General features: G+C 49.6%; 1 protein-coding gene across 1 annotated transcript in view; it reads left to right on the plus strand.

The window, feature by feature from the left end:
• Positions 1-10182: 10182 nt before the first annotated feature.
• WSCD2 (WSC domain containing 2) overlaps positions 10183-12487 on the plus strand; it is a 113841-nt gene continuing 111536 nt past the window's right edge. Inside the window, exon 1 of the mRNA XM_034672371.1 lies at positions 10183-10295. The gene's annotated coding sequence lies outside the window, so the exon portion shown is untranslated. The remainder of the gene's footprint in view (positions 10296-12487) is intronic.

Raw genomic sequence — 12487 nt, forward strand, 5'->3', positions numbered from 1 at the left:
CTTCAAGCCTTTGCTTCATGGACAGACGCCAACAGAGGTGACTTTGTGGCTGGGGGACAGGTCAGTGAGCTGAAGGCCAGGCGACCCTGCATGTTCTTCTCTAGTTTGGGACCCCTCTGCTGCCCATGAGAGAGTGTGTGACAGTGTTAGGCAGAGGGTTTCCACTTGGCTGTTAGGACGGGGTTTCTTCAGATCCCCTGGGCATCTTTGTGGAGCACTTTGCTAGNTTTGCTAAGCTACTCCCTGGTTTTTCTGCCTCGGCGTCTACTGTGTGCGGCCCAGTGGCCTGTGGGGGCCTTGAATTGACACGAGACTCTCCCGTGGCCACAGGCCCTAATTGAACAATTGTGGTCATGATGTGGTTTGGAGTATAGGTGAGGTTCCGTGGGGTAGAGTCCAGAGCCAACAACCAAGAAAGAATTCTTGAGATGTCTTTGGTGCAAAATGGTCATTTATTAAAGCACGGGGATGGAACTGTGGGCAGGAAGAGCTGCTGCCCTGGGTGGTGAGGGGTGGCTGATTATATACCATGGGGTTGGGGGAGGTAAGGACAAAGGGAGGTTGAGAAGTACTTTCATATGTTAAAGACGACTCGCAGGATACCGGAGGCCTGGCCATTGTCAAGTGATGGTTGTTTTTCCCTCTGGCAGGACATTAGCATTAAGATGGTTGGGGACTTCCTGGAGGAGCATCACGGATCCCACCCAGGAGAGGGGGTGCAGGTTGCGGGGGTGTAGGCATAGGCTTTGTCTTCAGCTCGCCTTCTGCTCCCTCATCAGGCATAAGTAAATGTAATTTCCCCGTAAGAACCCTCCAAAGGCCCTTGTGATGAGCGTTCTCTCCTGCCTCCCAGAGCCACGGAGTTTCCCAGAACCCCACTCTTTTTGTTTTGAACTGATCGACCTAGCCTCAGACTGGGGACCTCAACGCACCCTACCCATGGACCCTAATAAAGGACCTCCCTGCTCGGCCCTTCGAGGCGGCTGAGTACCTCTTCCCTGACAGGTGAGTAACCAATGAACTCTATTTCAAACCATGCTGTCTTGGGTAACTGTGGCTCACCCCCCCCCTTAACAAATGTGAATTTAAGGAAATCACGACAATCTTCTTTGAAATGCAGATTCTGACTCAGTCAGTCAGTGAGGGAGTTGGAGAGTCTGCGTTTCCAGCCAGCCCCCAGGGTCAGCCTGATGATCTGGTTGCACGAAGGCTTTGGACTAGCCGGGCTCTAGACCAGCGCTGTCCGATGGAACGTTCTGGGCTGATGGCCGTGTTCTGTGTCCATGCTGCGAGGTACTGTAGCCTGCAGCCACATGTGGCTACTGAGGACTTGAAAGGCGGCAAGTGAGTCCAAAGAACTGAATTTCAAATTTTATTTATTTTTAATTATTTTAAATTTCAACAGCTGAGTGAGGCTAGTGGCTACCGGCATTGACCAGCGCAGCTGCAGACTGAGCTCTGTGTGGGCAGGGGTCATACTTTTCTCTCCCTCTTGGATCCCCATTAGCAGAGTGCCTAGTCTCGACCAGGCCTTTAATAAATATTTATTGACTACATGATCACATAATGTAATGGAAGAACGAGTTTTAAACCTTGTTTGTTAGAACCCTACCGTTGTCAAGTGACCAAAATCTACCCTCTGGTTATAGGACCAAAACCCATCTTGAACTTGAACTACCAAAGACCTCATGGGCCCTCAGGACCCATTTGCAGAAAGATTGGGGGTGTAGCCGATCTTGAGGGGGGTCAGAGCTGGGAACTAATTCAGCATCATCCTTTCTCTCTAGCCTGTTTCCGACATGCTGGTTCATTCCCTCAAGCTATTCATCCTCACTGACTCAAACCAGCATCACGGGTAGCTCTGGACATCGAAGCATTAGAACCTTCTGGCCCCGTGAAATAGTGTTGTTTCCCACCAACTAGTCAGGAAACTCCCAGGGAGGTTCTCCGGCTGAGCTTGGGTCATACACCAATTCCTGGGCCAACCGCTGCGGTCGGGGCCTTGGGATCCTAAGATTGGCCAAGCTCGACTCAAAGGTGTCCCTCCCACATTCAGGGATGGCTTCCTCCAGACGGTCAAGAGTGGAGTGGAAAGAAGCAGTTCTCGCAAAGGCAGGGAAGTGCTTTTTCTGAGCAGACAGGACAATCAGCGTGGGAAAAGGGGGTGGAGGGAGGGTTCCCAGCTTCTGTAAATGGTTGTGGAGAAGCATTGCTTTGGGCTAGACCAAGGCTATGGAATTGCCTTCTCTGATTATGTCAAAAGGCATCAAGAGAACAACAAGTTTCCATTGGTCCAACTGGTTTTGCTCTATTCTCCCGTCCCTGCTATGTTAGTGAAGCCACGGGGTCCTGGAAACCAAGGCATCTCAAGGGAAGGCACCATTTGAAATTGAAAGATGAGCAGGACTTCTTTGAATGGAGGAGCTGAAGGAGAGAAAGAACATTCCAGGGAGGGGAAAATGGCCTCTTCAAAGGCAAGGTGGTGAGGGAGCGTGCGGTGTGGGGGAGGACTGAAGAGTCCGCTCCAGAGGGTAGACTGGAACTGTGGGAAAGGAGGCAGGAAGTGGACTGGAGGCCCGGCTGCAGAAGGCCTTGGGTGCCAAGTGAAGGAGTCTGGGCTTTCAGCTGTGGGAAACAGGAAGCCATTTGGAGGTCTTAAGCAGGGCGGGTGGTATAGTCAGAGCTGTGTACGTTCTAAGAGATTGCTGTGGCTGAATTCGGAGGATGGACAAGCTGGTGATGGGAGGCAGGGTGCCAAGGACGAGGCTGTCCCCATATGTCTTTAAGGAACGGCTACCTCCGAGATGGCTGGTGGCATACCAAGCTCCCGGGTCAGGCTGCTGGTGTCCTTTCTCCCTGTGTTACGCTCAGACCTTGACCTGGCTGGATGTGGGTCTCCTCTGTGCCACTTTATTGGGCAGGTTACCTTATTTCCCTGAGCCTGTTTGCTCATCTGGGAAATGGGAGTAGGAATACCCACAGTGTGAGGCGGCTGTGAGTTTGCAAGGCTAACATGGATGTGATGGGCCCCAGACCGGTAGAGCCCAGGCCCGCCCCTCGTAGGACATCAGCAAATGTTGCTGTTGTGATTGATGTGGTTGTGGCTCCTGAGTTTATTTGCACGGAAAAAGGTTGAGCACGGAAGACACAGGAAAGAAATGACATTCGAAACACTGAAGCTTCTTGGAGGAGCTCTGTAACTGGGGCCGGTTGGCTTCCCCTGAGCTCCATGGTAAAAATCCTTCAGCCCACAAGCCCCTGGCTTTCTCTCTCCTCCCAGGACACTCGGGTGTCTCAGTTGGAACATGCCAGAAGAAGCTGGTTTCCAAGAGCATTGCCCTGGAGGCCGGACAGGCGGCTACGGGGAGAATGAGGGCATCGGGCTGCATTTTACCCTGAGTCTTGGACTGACCTGTTGGCCTGGCCTGACAGCCACATGTCCCAGTGGAAAAACCCCAGTGTGGAGCCAGGACGACCCAGGCCTGAAACCTCCCAGTTTGAGAGTTCTGGAAAGTTGCCTCACCCCAGTGAGCCTCAGTTTCTCCATTTGGAGGATGGGAACAGCCCTGCCTACATGGGGCTATTGTGGGGACTGATGGAGGAAAGATGTTCTGGTTCGAAGCCGACGGGCAAGAAAGAATTATTGAGACATCTTTGATACAAAAAGGTGGTTTTATTAAAGCATGGGACAGGACCTATGGGCAGAAAGAGCTGCCCTGGGGTCATGAGGAGAGGCCTGTCATATTATTCCAAGTTGGGAGGGGGTTAGGGATAGCGTAAGTCTCCAAGGAATTTGGAAGCAAGGTTTCCAGGACCTTGAGGGGGCTGGCTCTTGTTGGGAAAGGTCATTTATTACCAGCTAATGAAACCTTAGTCATGAGACCCTTTGGATGTGTATCGGCGGGTCCAATGCTTGAGGGTTGGCTGCCAGCAAGTATCTTGGGGAGTTTAGAGCTACAGGAAATTTCTAAAGGAATTTTTGTATGTTAAATTAGACTTACGGGATCCTGGGTGGGGGGAGTTGGGCTAGGATTGCCTTTTGCAGTTGAGCTCCTAGAGGAAGTCCTCGTTTCACAGACTTGTCAATGCGCTGTAGGTAGTAAGGAAATTTAATAATTTTTCTCCTGCCTTTGTTTCCCACGTCAGTGATTAGATCAGCTAATGCATGTGGCACATGGTCACGCGGCTGTGCCTCCAGTTGGAATCAGAAATGTGCATTTATTGAGTCCCTATGATACATAAGCTCCTTGCTCAGTGCCAGCAACACACGGACAAATAAGATAGGGCTTCTGGCTCCACGGTAGGCTTGGGGCACAGATAACCGGATGCATAGGAAATGTTGTTATAAGATAGTCTCTCCCCTGGGCGCCTGGCTGGCTCAGTCGTTAAGCGTCTGCCTTCGGCTCAGGTCATGATCCCAGCACCCTGGGATTGAGTCCCGCGTGGGGCTCTCTGCTCAGTGGGGACTCTGCTTCTCCCTCTCCCTCTGCCTCTCCTCCTGCTTACTCTCTCTCTCTCTCTCATAAATAAATCAGTAATCTTTAAGAAAACAGTAGTCTCTGCTTGGCACTGCTCCCGTCTGTGAGAGGTGTGTCAGTGTAGGTTGACTCTGATTTTCCCATGGAAGTCAAGGTACACTCAGGACGATATTCGTGTCTCCGAGCTGAGCTCTGGCCTGAGGCTCTCCCTGCACAGACCTCCTTCCTTCCCCTGGCCTTTCCCAGGGGGCAGACCTGCATCCGGTCTGAAGGCTCTTCCTGTCCAATCCTCCACCTCTGAGGCGATTTCCACCATCGAACCCATGCGCTTCTAATTCCACCTGTGTGCCTGCCTGGTGGAGGAGCTGAACTCCTTGAGCATCCTTTGGAAGTCAAGGCTTCCGCTCAGGGTGATGCCAGATGGTGTGAGTAACTTGGGTAAGAAATGGGGAACAGCGCCCCTGGTGTTCAGTCTTGGGAGACTCATTTAACCCCTCTGTGCCTGTTTCTTCCCCCCAAAACGGGAGTCAGGATGTTACTTCCTTCCTAGGGCTGCTAGATTAAATGAGATCCTCTTTGCCCAAAGGCTCAGAGCTGGGTCTTTAGAGGAGACCTGCCTGGAGCGCTGCGGGGGCCAGATCCGCCTTACCTTTCTGGGGCCTCTGCTGACTCTCGGAGAGCTCCTTCGGCTCCTCTTGCAGAAGTGAGACCCGGCGGTGGCACAGGCCTCTCTCTCTGCTCTGCCCACAAATATGGCTCCAGGCGAAGGGCCCACCTCGTAGGTATTTTGACTGGGATGTGTGGTGTCGCCATGGCTGTTTGAACCATTATCTGGGTCATCTGATCCAAGGGAACTGTCAAATCAGGTAATTTACCTGTCTCCCCGGATCAGATGTCATGAGTAATGGCCCTTGTCTCCACCTGGCTGGGTCCTCGGTAGACAATCCCCCCTTTCAGTGAGCCTGAAATGAAAGCTGGTTCCAGCGGGTACGTTCAAGGTCAAGGCTTAGGAGAGGTTGCTAATTTAGAGGCCCACAGTTGCCCTCTATATTATATGACTCTATTCGTGATGGTGCATAAGCATCGGTACCTAATAAAGGTTAAAATACTTCAACTGGCAAATTTTTTACATTAAACAACATTTTAATTGAAGTGTAATATATGACCGTAAGTGTACAAGCAATAAGTGTATACAGCTCATGCATTTTCACAAAGAATGCACCCTTGGAACCAGGACCCAGACCAACAAATGGGACCCTGTCAGTGCCCGGATGCCCCCCCAGCCCACTTGCAACCTCTCACTGCAGCATACCCACTACTCTGACTTCTAGCATCCTGGTTAGTTTTGCCAGTGTTGAACTTGATGCAGATGCCATCAATGAGCAACTTTGGGTCTGGTTTGTTTCGTTCGCACTGTGACATTCACCCGTGTGGTCGTGATGGCAGTACGGTCTTCGTTCTCTTTGCTGGGTAGTATTCTGTTGAATGAGTGCAACGCTGTCCGTTCTTCCACTGATGGACATTTGAGTTGTCTCCAGTTTGGGGCTATGAAGGAATAGTGCATTCAAGTTTGTGTATTTTTGTGAAGATCTATGCCTATGTGTGTCAGGCATCAGATTTTTTACTACTTAAAAAATACAAAATAGAAAGTGATGCCCTTATCACACTATTCTTCTCGGTCTCTTTCATGGTGATGTTAATATGCCTTGGGATTAGGAAAGGAAGGGGTGAAGCCACATTAGGACCGTCCCACTGCCTCTGGGACCTGTGTCCCTGTTTTAGCAGGTCCCCCCTATGACCATCGCTGGTTCCCTAGAAGGAAGTGAGGTTTTGTGGGAAGCGCTTTGGAGCAGAGGCCCCACCCAGCGCCTTACCCAGAAGGGGCCCTCCACACCCCTCCCCTACTCAGGGCTGTTTTTTACACACCCCATGACCTCGGGACAATTTACCCAACCTCTCTAATCTTGGGGGTTTCATCTGTGAAGACAGGTTAGAAATGGGTGACCTTGGGGGTGCCTGGCTGGCTCCGTCTGTACAGCATGTGACTCTCAATCTCGGGATTGTGAATTCAAACCCCATGTTGGGTGTAGCGATTATTTTTAAATAAAATCTTTAAAAAAAACGGCAGATCTTCTCGGATGTCTCCAATCCTCAAATAATTTGAAATTAACTGCTGTTGATGACTGTGATGTGAGTAGTTCCCATTTGTGGAATGCTTCCATTGCTTTAAACAGTTTACACCCATGATGTCTTTTAATTCTTCCAAGATTTATTATCCCTATTGTAGTGTTGAGGAAATTGAAGCTCAGAGAGATTAAATCCCTTACTCAAGACACACAGCAAACACCCCAACGGGGGTAGGAATTAGGCCTTCACTCTCAACTGCGACCTCAGTTTTGTTTTTTTTTTCCTTTAGTAAAATATTTCAGGCATACAAAAAAAATTCGGAAAACAATAAAATTTCTATGTATCCACCAAACTGCATCGGAAATAGAACACTAAAAACACAATTAAAGCTCTCTGGGACTTTGCCACCCCCCACCCTGCCTCCACAGCGATCACCTCTCTCCTGAACTTGGTGTTTACCGTTTCTATGCTTTTACTGTACGTGTGTGCTCATAAAAATATACTGAATTGTCTTTCGTAGTTTTGAACTTTATTAACTGGTATTACCATGTATGTGTCCTTTTCCAACTAGCTTATTTATTTCACAGCTAGCTTTTTTTATTTTTTTACCCAATGCTATAATTTTTGCCCAACCGCTGTGCCACCCAGGCGCCCCTAGTTCATTAATTTTCACTACCTTCCCTTTAAGAATATACCGGAATTGATCCCTCCGTTCTCCTGTTGTTGGGCATTGAGCTCCTTCTGGCGTCTGCCATTGAAAGGTCCTGCAGAATACATGCTTCTACTTGTATGTACCTTTGGCCTCTTTTACTGAATTTTTAATTGGCGAACTCTCCTGATCATACCAGATTTTTCTTTGCATCGGTATATATCCGCAGTAATACTGGACAGTTTTATGAATTCATTAATTTTTTTCAGAGCACCTACCCTATAGACTGAATGTGTCCCTCCAGAATTCATACNGGAGCCTGATGTGGGGCTCGATCCCATAACGCCGGGATCACGCCCTGAGCCGAAGGCAGACGCCCAACCGCTGTGCCACCCAGGCGCCCCTAGTTCATTAATTTTCACTACCTTCCCTTTAAGAATATACCGGCATTGATCCCTCCATTCTCCTGTTGTTGGGCATTGAGCTCCTTCCGGCGTCTGCCATTGAAAGGTCCTGCAGAATACATGCTTCTACTTGTATGTACCTTTGGCCTCTTTTACTGAATTTTTAATTGGCGAACTCTCCTGATCATACCAGATTTTTCTTTGCATCGGTATATATCCGCAGTAATACTGGACAGTTTTATGAATTCATTAATTTTTTTCAGAGCACCTACCCTATAGACTGAATGTGTCCCTCCAGAATTCATACATTAAAACCCAATCCCTAATATGATTGTAGGAGGAGGTGAGGCCTTTGGAAGGTGAGTAGGTTCCATGGGTGGAGGCCTTATGAATGGAATTCTTGCCCTTACAAAAGAGGCCCGCAGAGAAATCCCTCAGCCCCTTCCACCCTGTGAGGACACAGCAAGAAAATGGCTGTCTGCGAACCAGGAAGTGGACTCTCACCAGATGCTGAATCTGTTGGCGCCTTGGTCTTGGACTTCCGGCCCCCAGAACTGTGAGAAATAAATTTCCGTTGTTTATAAGCCACCCTGTCTTCAGTACTTTTGTTACAGAAGCCCAAATAGACAAAGACAGCCTACTATGTGCCGACCACTGTGTTGAGTGGCAGCGACAGAGGAATGGCCGAAAGACACAGCTCTTGGACTCTGGGAGTCTACATGGCAGACCAGCCCCTATCACACGGGACAGCAGGATGCGGGGAACTCACAGGAGGGCCCTGAATGGAGGGGCCAGGGAGCAGAGAGAGATGCCATGCCANTTCTTGCCCTTACAAAAGAGGCCCGCAGAGAAATCCCTCAGCCCCTTCCACCCTGTGAGGACACAGCAAGAAGATGGCTGTCTGCGAACCAGGAAGTGGACTCTCACCAGACGCTGAATCTGTTGGCGCCTTGGTCTTGGACTTCCGGCCCCCAGAACTGTGAGAAATAAATTTCCGTTGTTTATAAGCCACCCTGTCTTCAGTACTTTTGTTACAGAAGCCCAAATAGACAAAGACAGCCTACTATGTGCCGACCACTGTGTTGAGTGGCAGCGACAGAGGAATGGCCGAAAGACACAGCTCTTGGACTCTGGGAGTCTACATGGCAGACCAGCCCCTATCACACGGGACAGCAGGATGCGGGGAACTCACAGGAGGGCGCTGAATGGAGGGGCCAGGGAGCAGAGAGAGATGCCATGCAGCAAACAGAAATGCAGGGTTGCAGAGGGAGTGGCCAGCCCATCCTGGGCATCGTGCCCAAACTCCTGGCAATGAAAAGACCTCCTCCACTGTGTATGTGCGCCCAGCACAAAGTCACAGTGACCTTTGCGGTCCCCTTTTCTCAACCTTACTCTCTTCCACACATTGACAACAATGTATGAGTCAGTTGTTCAGTGCCTGAAAAAAAATTGGACCCTGGCAAACCCACACGTGCATGAATTCCAGAATTCCGTCTGGAGCCCTGAATGAGTGGCATCCATACTTTGCCTTGGATTTGTCTTCTCCANGGCCAGCCCATCCTGGGCATCGTGCCCAAACTCCTGGCAATGAAAAGACCTCCTCCACTGTGTATGTGCGCCTAGCACAGTCACAGTGACCTTTGCGGTCCCCTTTTCTCAACCTTACTCTCTTCCACACATTGACAACAATGTATGAGTCAGTTGTTCAGTGCCTGAAAAAAAATCGGATCCTGGCAAACCCACACGTGCATGAATTCCAGAATTCCGTCCGGAGCCCTGAATGAGTGGCATCCATACTTTGCCTTGGATTTGTCTTCTCCGTCTGGAATCATTATAATAATAGGTCATGGCTCATGTGTGTAACATGTACGGGTGACACTGTGGTACCCAGTCTGTATATGCCTATCATTTAATACATACAAAATCCTCATTAGGTTGGAACTGCTCTTCTCCAGCTTTTCAAAGATGAGGCTCAGAGAGGTTAATTAATTTACCCAAGGCCACCCAGCAAGGAGGTGGCAGAGCCTCCATCCCCAGCTCTGGCTGACTCTAGCATCCTTCATTTTAGCCCTCTAGCATTTGCCTGACATTGCTAGAGGCAAGTCCCCTCCTTTCCACTTTAGAAAAATACCATCAAAGACGCCTGGGTGGCTCAGTCAATGAAGCATCTGCCTTTGGCACAGGTCATGATCTCAGAGTCCCTGCTCAGGAATTGGGGCTTCCTGCTTGGCGGGGAGCCTGCTTCTCCCACTGATTCTCCCCCCTGCTTGTGCTCGCGCTCTCTGTCAAATATAAATAAATAAATAAATAAATAAAACCGTAAAAAGAAAAAGAAAAATACCATCAAAGGGGAGTTAGTTACCACCCGACACAGCTCGCTCACTACTCTAACACTCTCTCCATTTACACCAGCTACTCAGGAAATTAGAGCAAATCCTATTTTTAGACGCTGTGGTTTAAAGGCAGTGATGTATTGGTTAGTGACTTGTCCTACAAACGCAGCTTGGAGGTGTTAGCTGATCTTATGCACAGAAACTCTCTTACATCACTGTTTTCGTCTTTATAATTTATTTCAAAGATTGCTTTGTTTCTTCGGTCTCCTCTGTGAGTCCTGCAGCCGACTTGGGCCCAGAAACGGTAAGATTCTGAGCTGAAATAGAAGGTGCAGAGAGAGGAAGAGGCTCTTCTTGGAAACCTGATACACAAACGATGGCCAGGCCAGGGAGTGCGCAGAGCTAGTCCTTAGCAAAAGTTAGAGTTTGTCCGATGGTTGGGTCTAGAGGAAGTGGACCATGTCCCTTTCTGCCCAAAGTGACGGTGTGTGTGGTTTAGACAGAAATCCTACACCTTTACTACTAACTTCTTATAGCAAATCCCAGTCTCTTGGTTTCAAAGGCCAGCAGGGGGGCTACACAGTGTTTAGAGGGCACCCTGGCAACCCCAAGAATTAGGCAAGGGAGGAAAAAGCAGAACCAGTCCCCCTCCCACCCACATGGTGGACATCATATGGGGGAAAGCAACCCTGTCTCCCGGGCCCCCAGTTTTCACTGCTACAAAATACCACGATGTTCTGTCCTTACGTGCTTGTACGGTGATGCCTGGGACGACTCTAACATTGGAGCTGTGCATTTACAGATTATTCTACTCTCAAGGTGTTTTCCAACCCGTAACTTCCCCAGCAACCCTAGGAAGTAGGCAGGGAAGACATTATTAGTCCTTTTGTGGATGATGTAGCCGACTTGAAAGGGGGAGTGACCAACCCAGGACACGTGTCTAGCACTTGAACTTACCTGCTTGATTCCAAGCCTGGGGCTCTTTCCATGTCTCTGTGAGCCCCATGCCTTTTCCTGAGGGAGGTTAGGGAAGGTCAGGGAGAAGTGGGCTGTGGTACAGGCGGACTGGGGGCAGCTGGAGATCGGTAGCACTGTCCTCAGACCCCCACCACCTTGCAGTGGGTTCCTTGGCCTCGTATCAGTCCCTAGATCTCTCCCAAGATGAGGTTTGTCACCCAGACAGAGCAAGAGGGTTCTGAGCTGGGGAGGGACGAGGAGGACATGGGAAAGGTCCCGAGTCTGCCGTTTGGAATTGTGTTGGTGGCTGGGCCGCAGGGGCCACAAGAACTGGGATCTACCCCAAACTCTGCCGTGAGCTTGCTGTGTACCCTTGGACAGAGGATTTCAACACTCTGAGCCTCAGTTTCCCCATCTCTAAATGGACTAAGTCCTAATACCGATCGCCTGAAGTTGTTGTTAAGGATTAATGGGAATTGTGCCTGGCACTTAGTGAGGACTAAACAGTTGCTGGCAATCAGTATTATTCAGATCACCTCTCCTCACTAATAAAAAGCAACAGCTGCTATCAATCGAGTATTTACTGGTCTGTATCTCCTGTAACCCGCACGACCCCAGAGGGTCGGTGTTCTTTATGCCCTGTGTTATAGACGTGAGACTGAGGCTCAGAGAGGTGACAGCTGCTCGAGACAGAGCCCAGATTTGAACCTAGATTGCTTGCACCTTTAAGCCCCGGTACCGCCTCTGTCCCTCTGGGGCTGGCACTCTGGGAATGCTTTGTTCCTGGTGGGGTTGGGCAGGCTGGAAGGCCTGTACCCCAGGCAAAGGAATGATTTGATCTCCTAAGAGGGAGACACAGGAACAGTGAGAGAAGGGAAAGCATCAGAGCAGGGTTTGTCCAACGGTTACTGGGTGAGATGCACAAATCCCCCACCCGGTAGGCTTTCTATTGGACCAGTAGGGCAACTGCATCTGGGATTGTTGGGGGTGGGGAAGCTGGGAGTCCAGCCTTAGCAAGGGATTCATGAGTTGCATTGGCCAAACCCTCCCTATCTCCTGCTACAGAATGGCGTCCATGGGATGATTCCCTTTGTGCTAACTGCCTTTACATGTAGGTATGGAGAAAAGATTGGGGGAACTACATTAAGATCTTAATAATCATTACCTCTGGGTGGAGGGAATAGAGTTGATCTGTTTTCCTTCATATGTTTTAGTATTTTCTGAAATACTTACATTAGACAAGAATTAATTTTTTTTTAAAGATTTTATTTATTTGACAGAGATAGAGACAGCCAGCGAGAGAGGGAACACAAGCAGGGGGAGTGGGAGAGGAAGAAGCAGGCTCCCAGGGGAGGAGCCTGATGTGGGGCTCGATCCCACAACGCCGGGATCACGCCCTGAGCCGAAGGCAGACCCTTAACCGCTGTGCCACCCAGGCGCCCCAAGACAAGAATTAATTTTATAATTGGAAAAACAGTGTGTTCTAATTAAAGAAATGCAGAGGCAAATTCTCGTTGCTAGTCCCAACAAAGATTAGGC

The sequence above is a fragment of the Ailuropoda melanoleuca genome, chromosome 12 (assembly GCF_002007445.2).
Source record: "Ailuropoda melanoleuca isolate Jingjing chromosome 12, ASM200744v2, whole genome shotgun sequence".
NCBI lineage: Eukaryota > Metazoa > Chordata > Mammalia > Carnivora > Ursidae > Ailuropoda > Ailuropoda melanoleuca.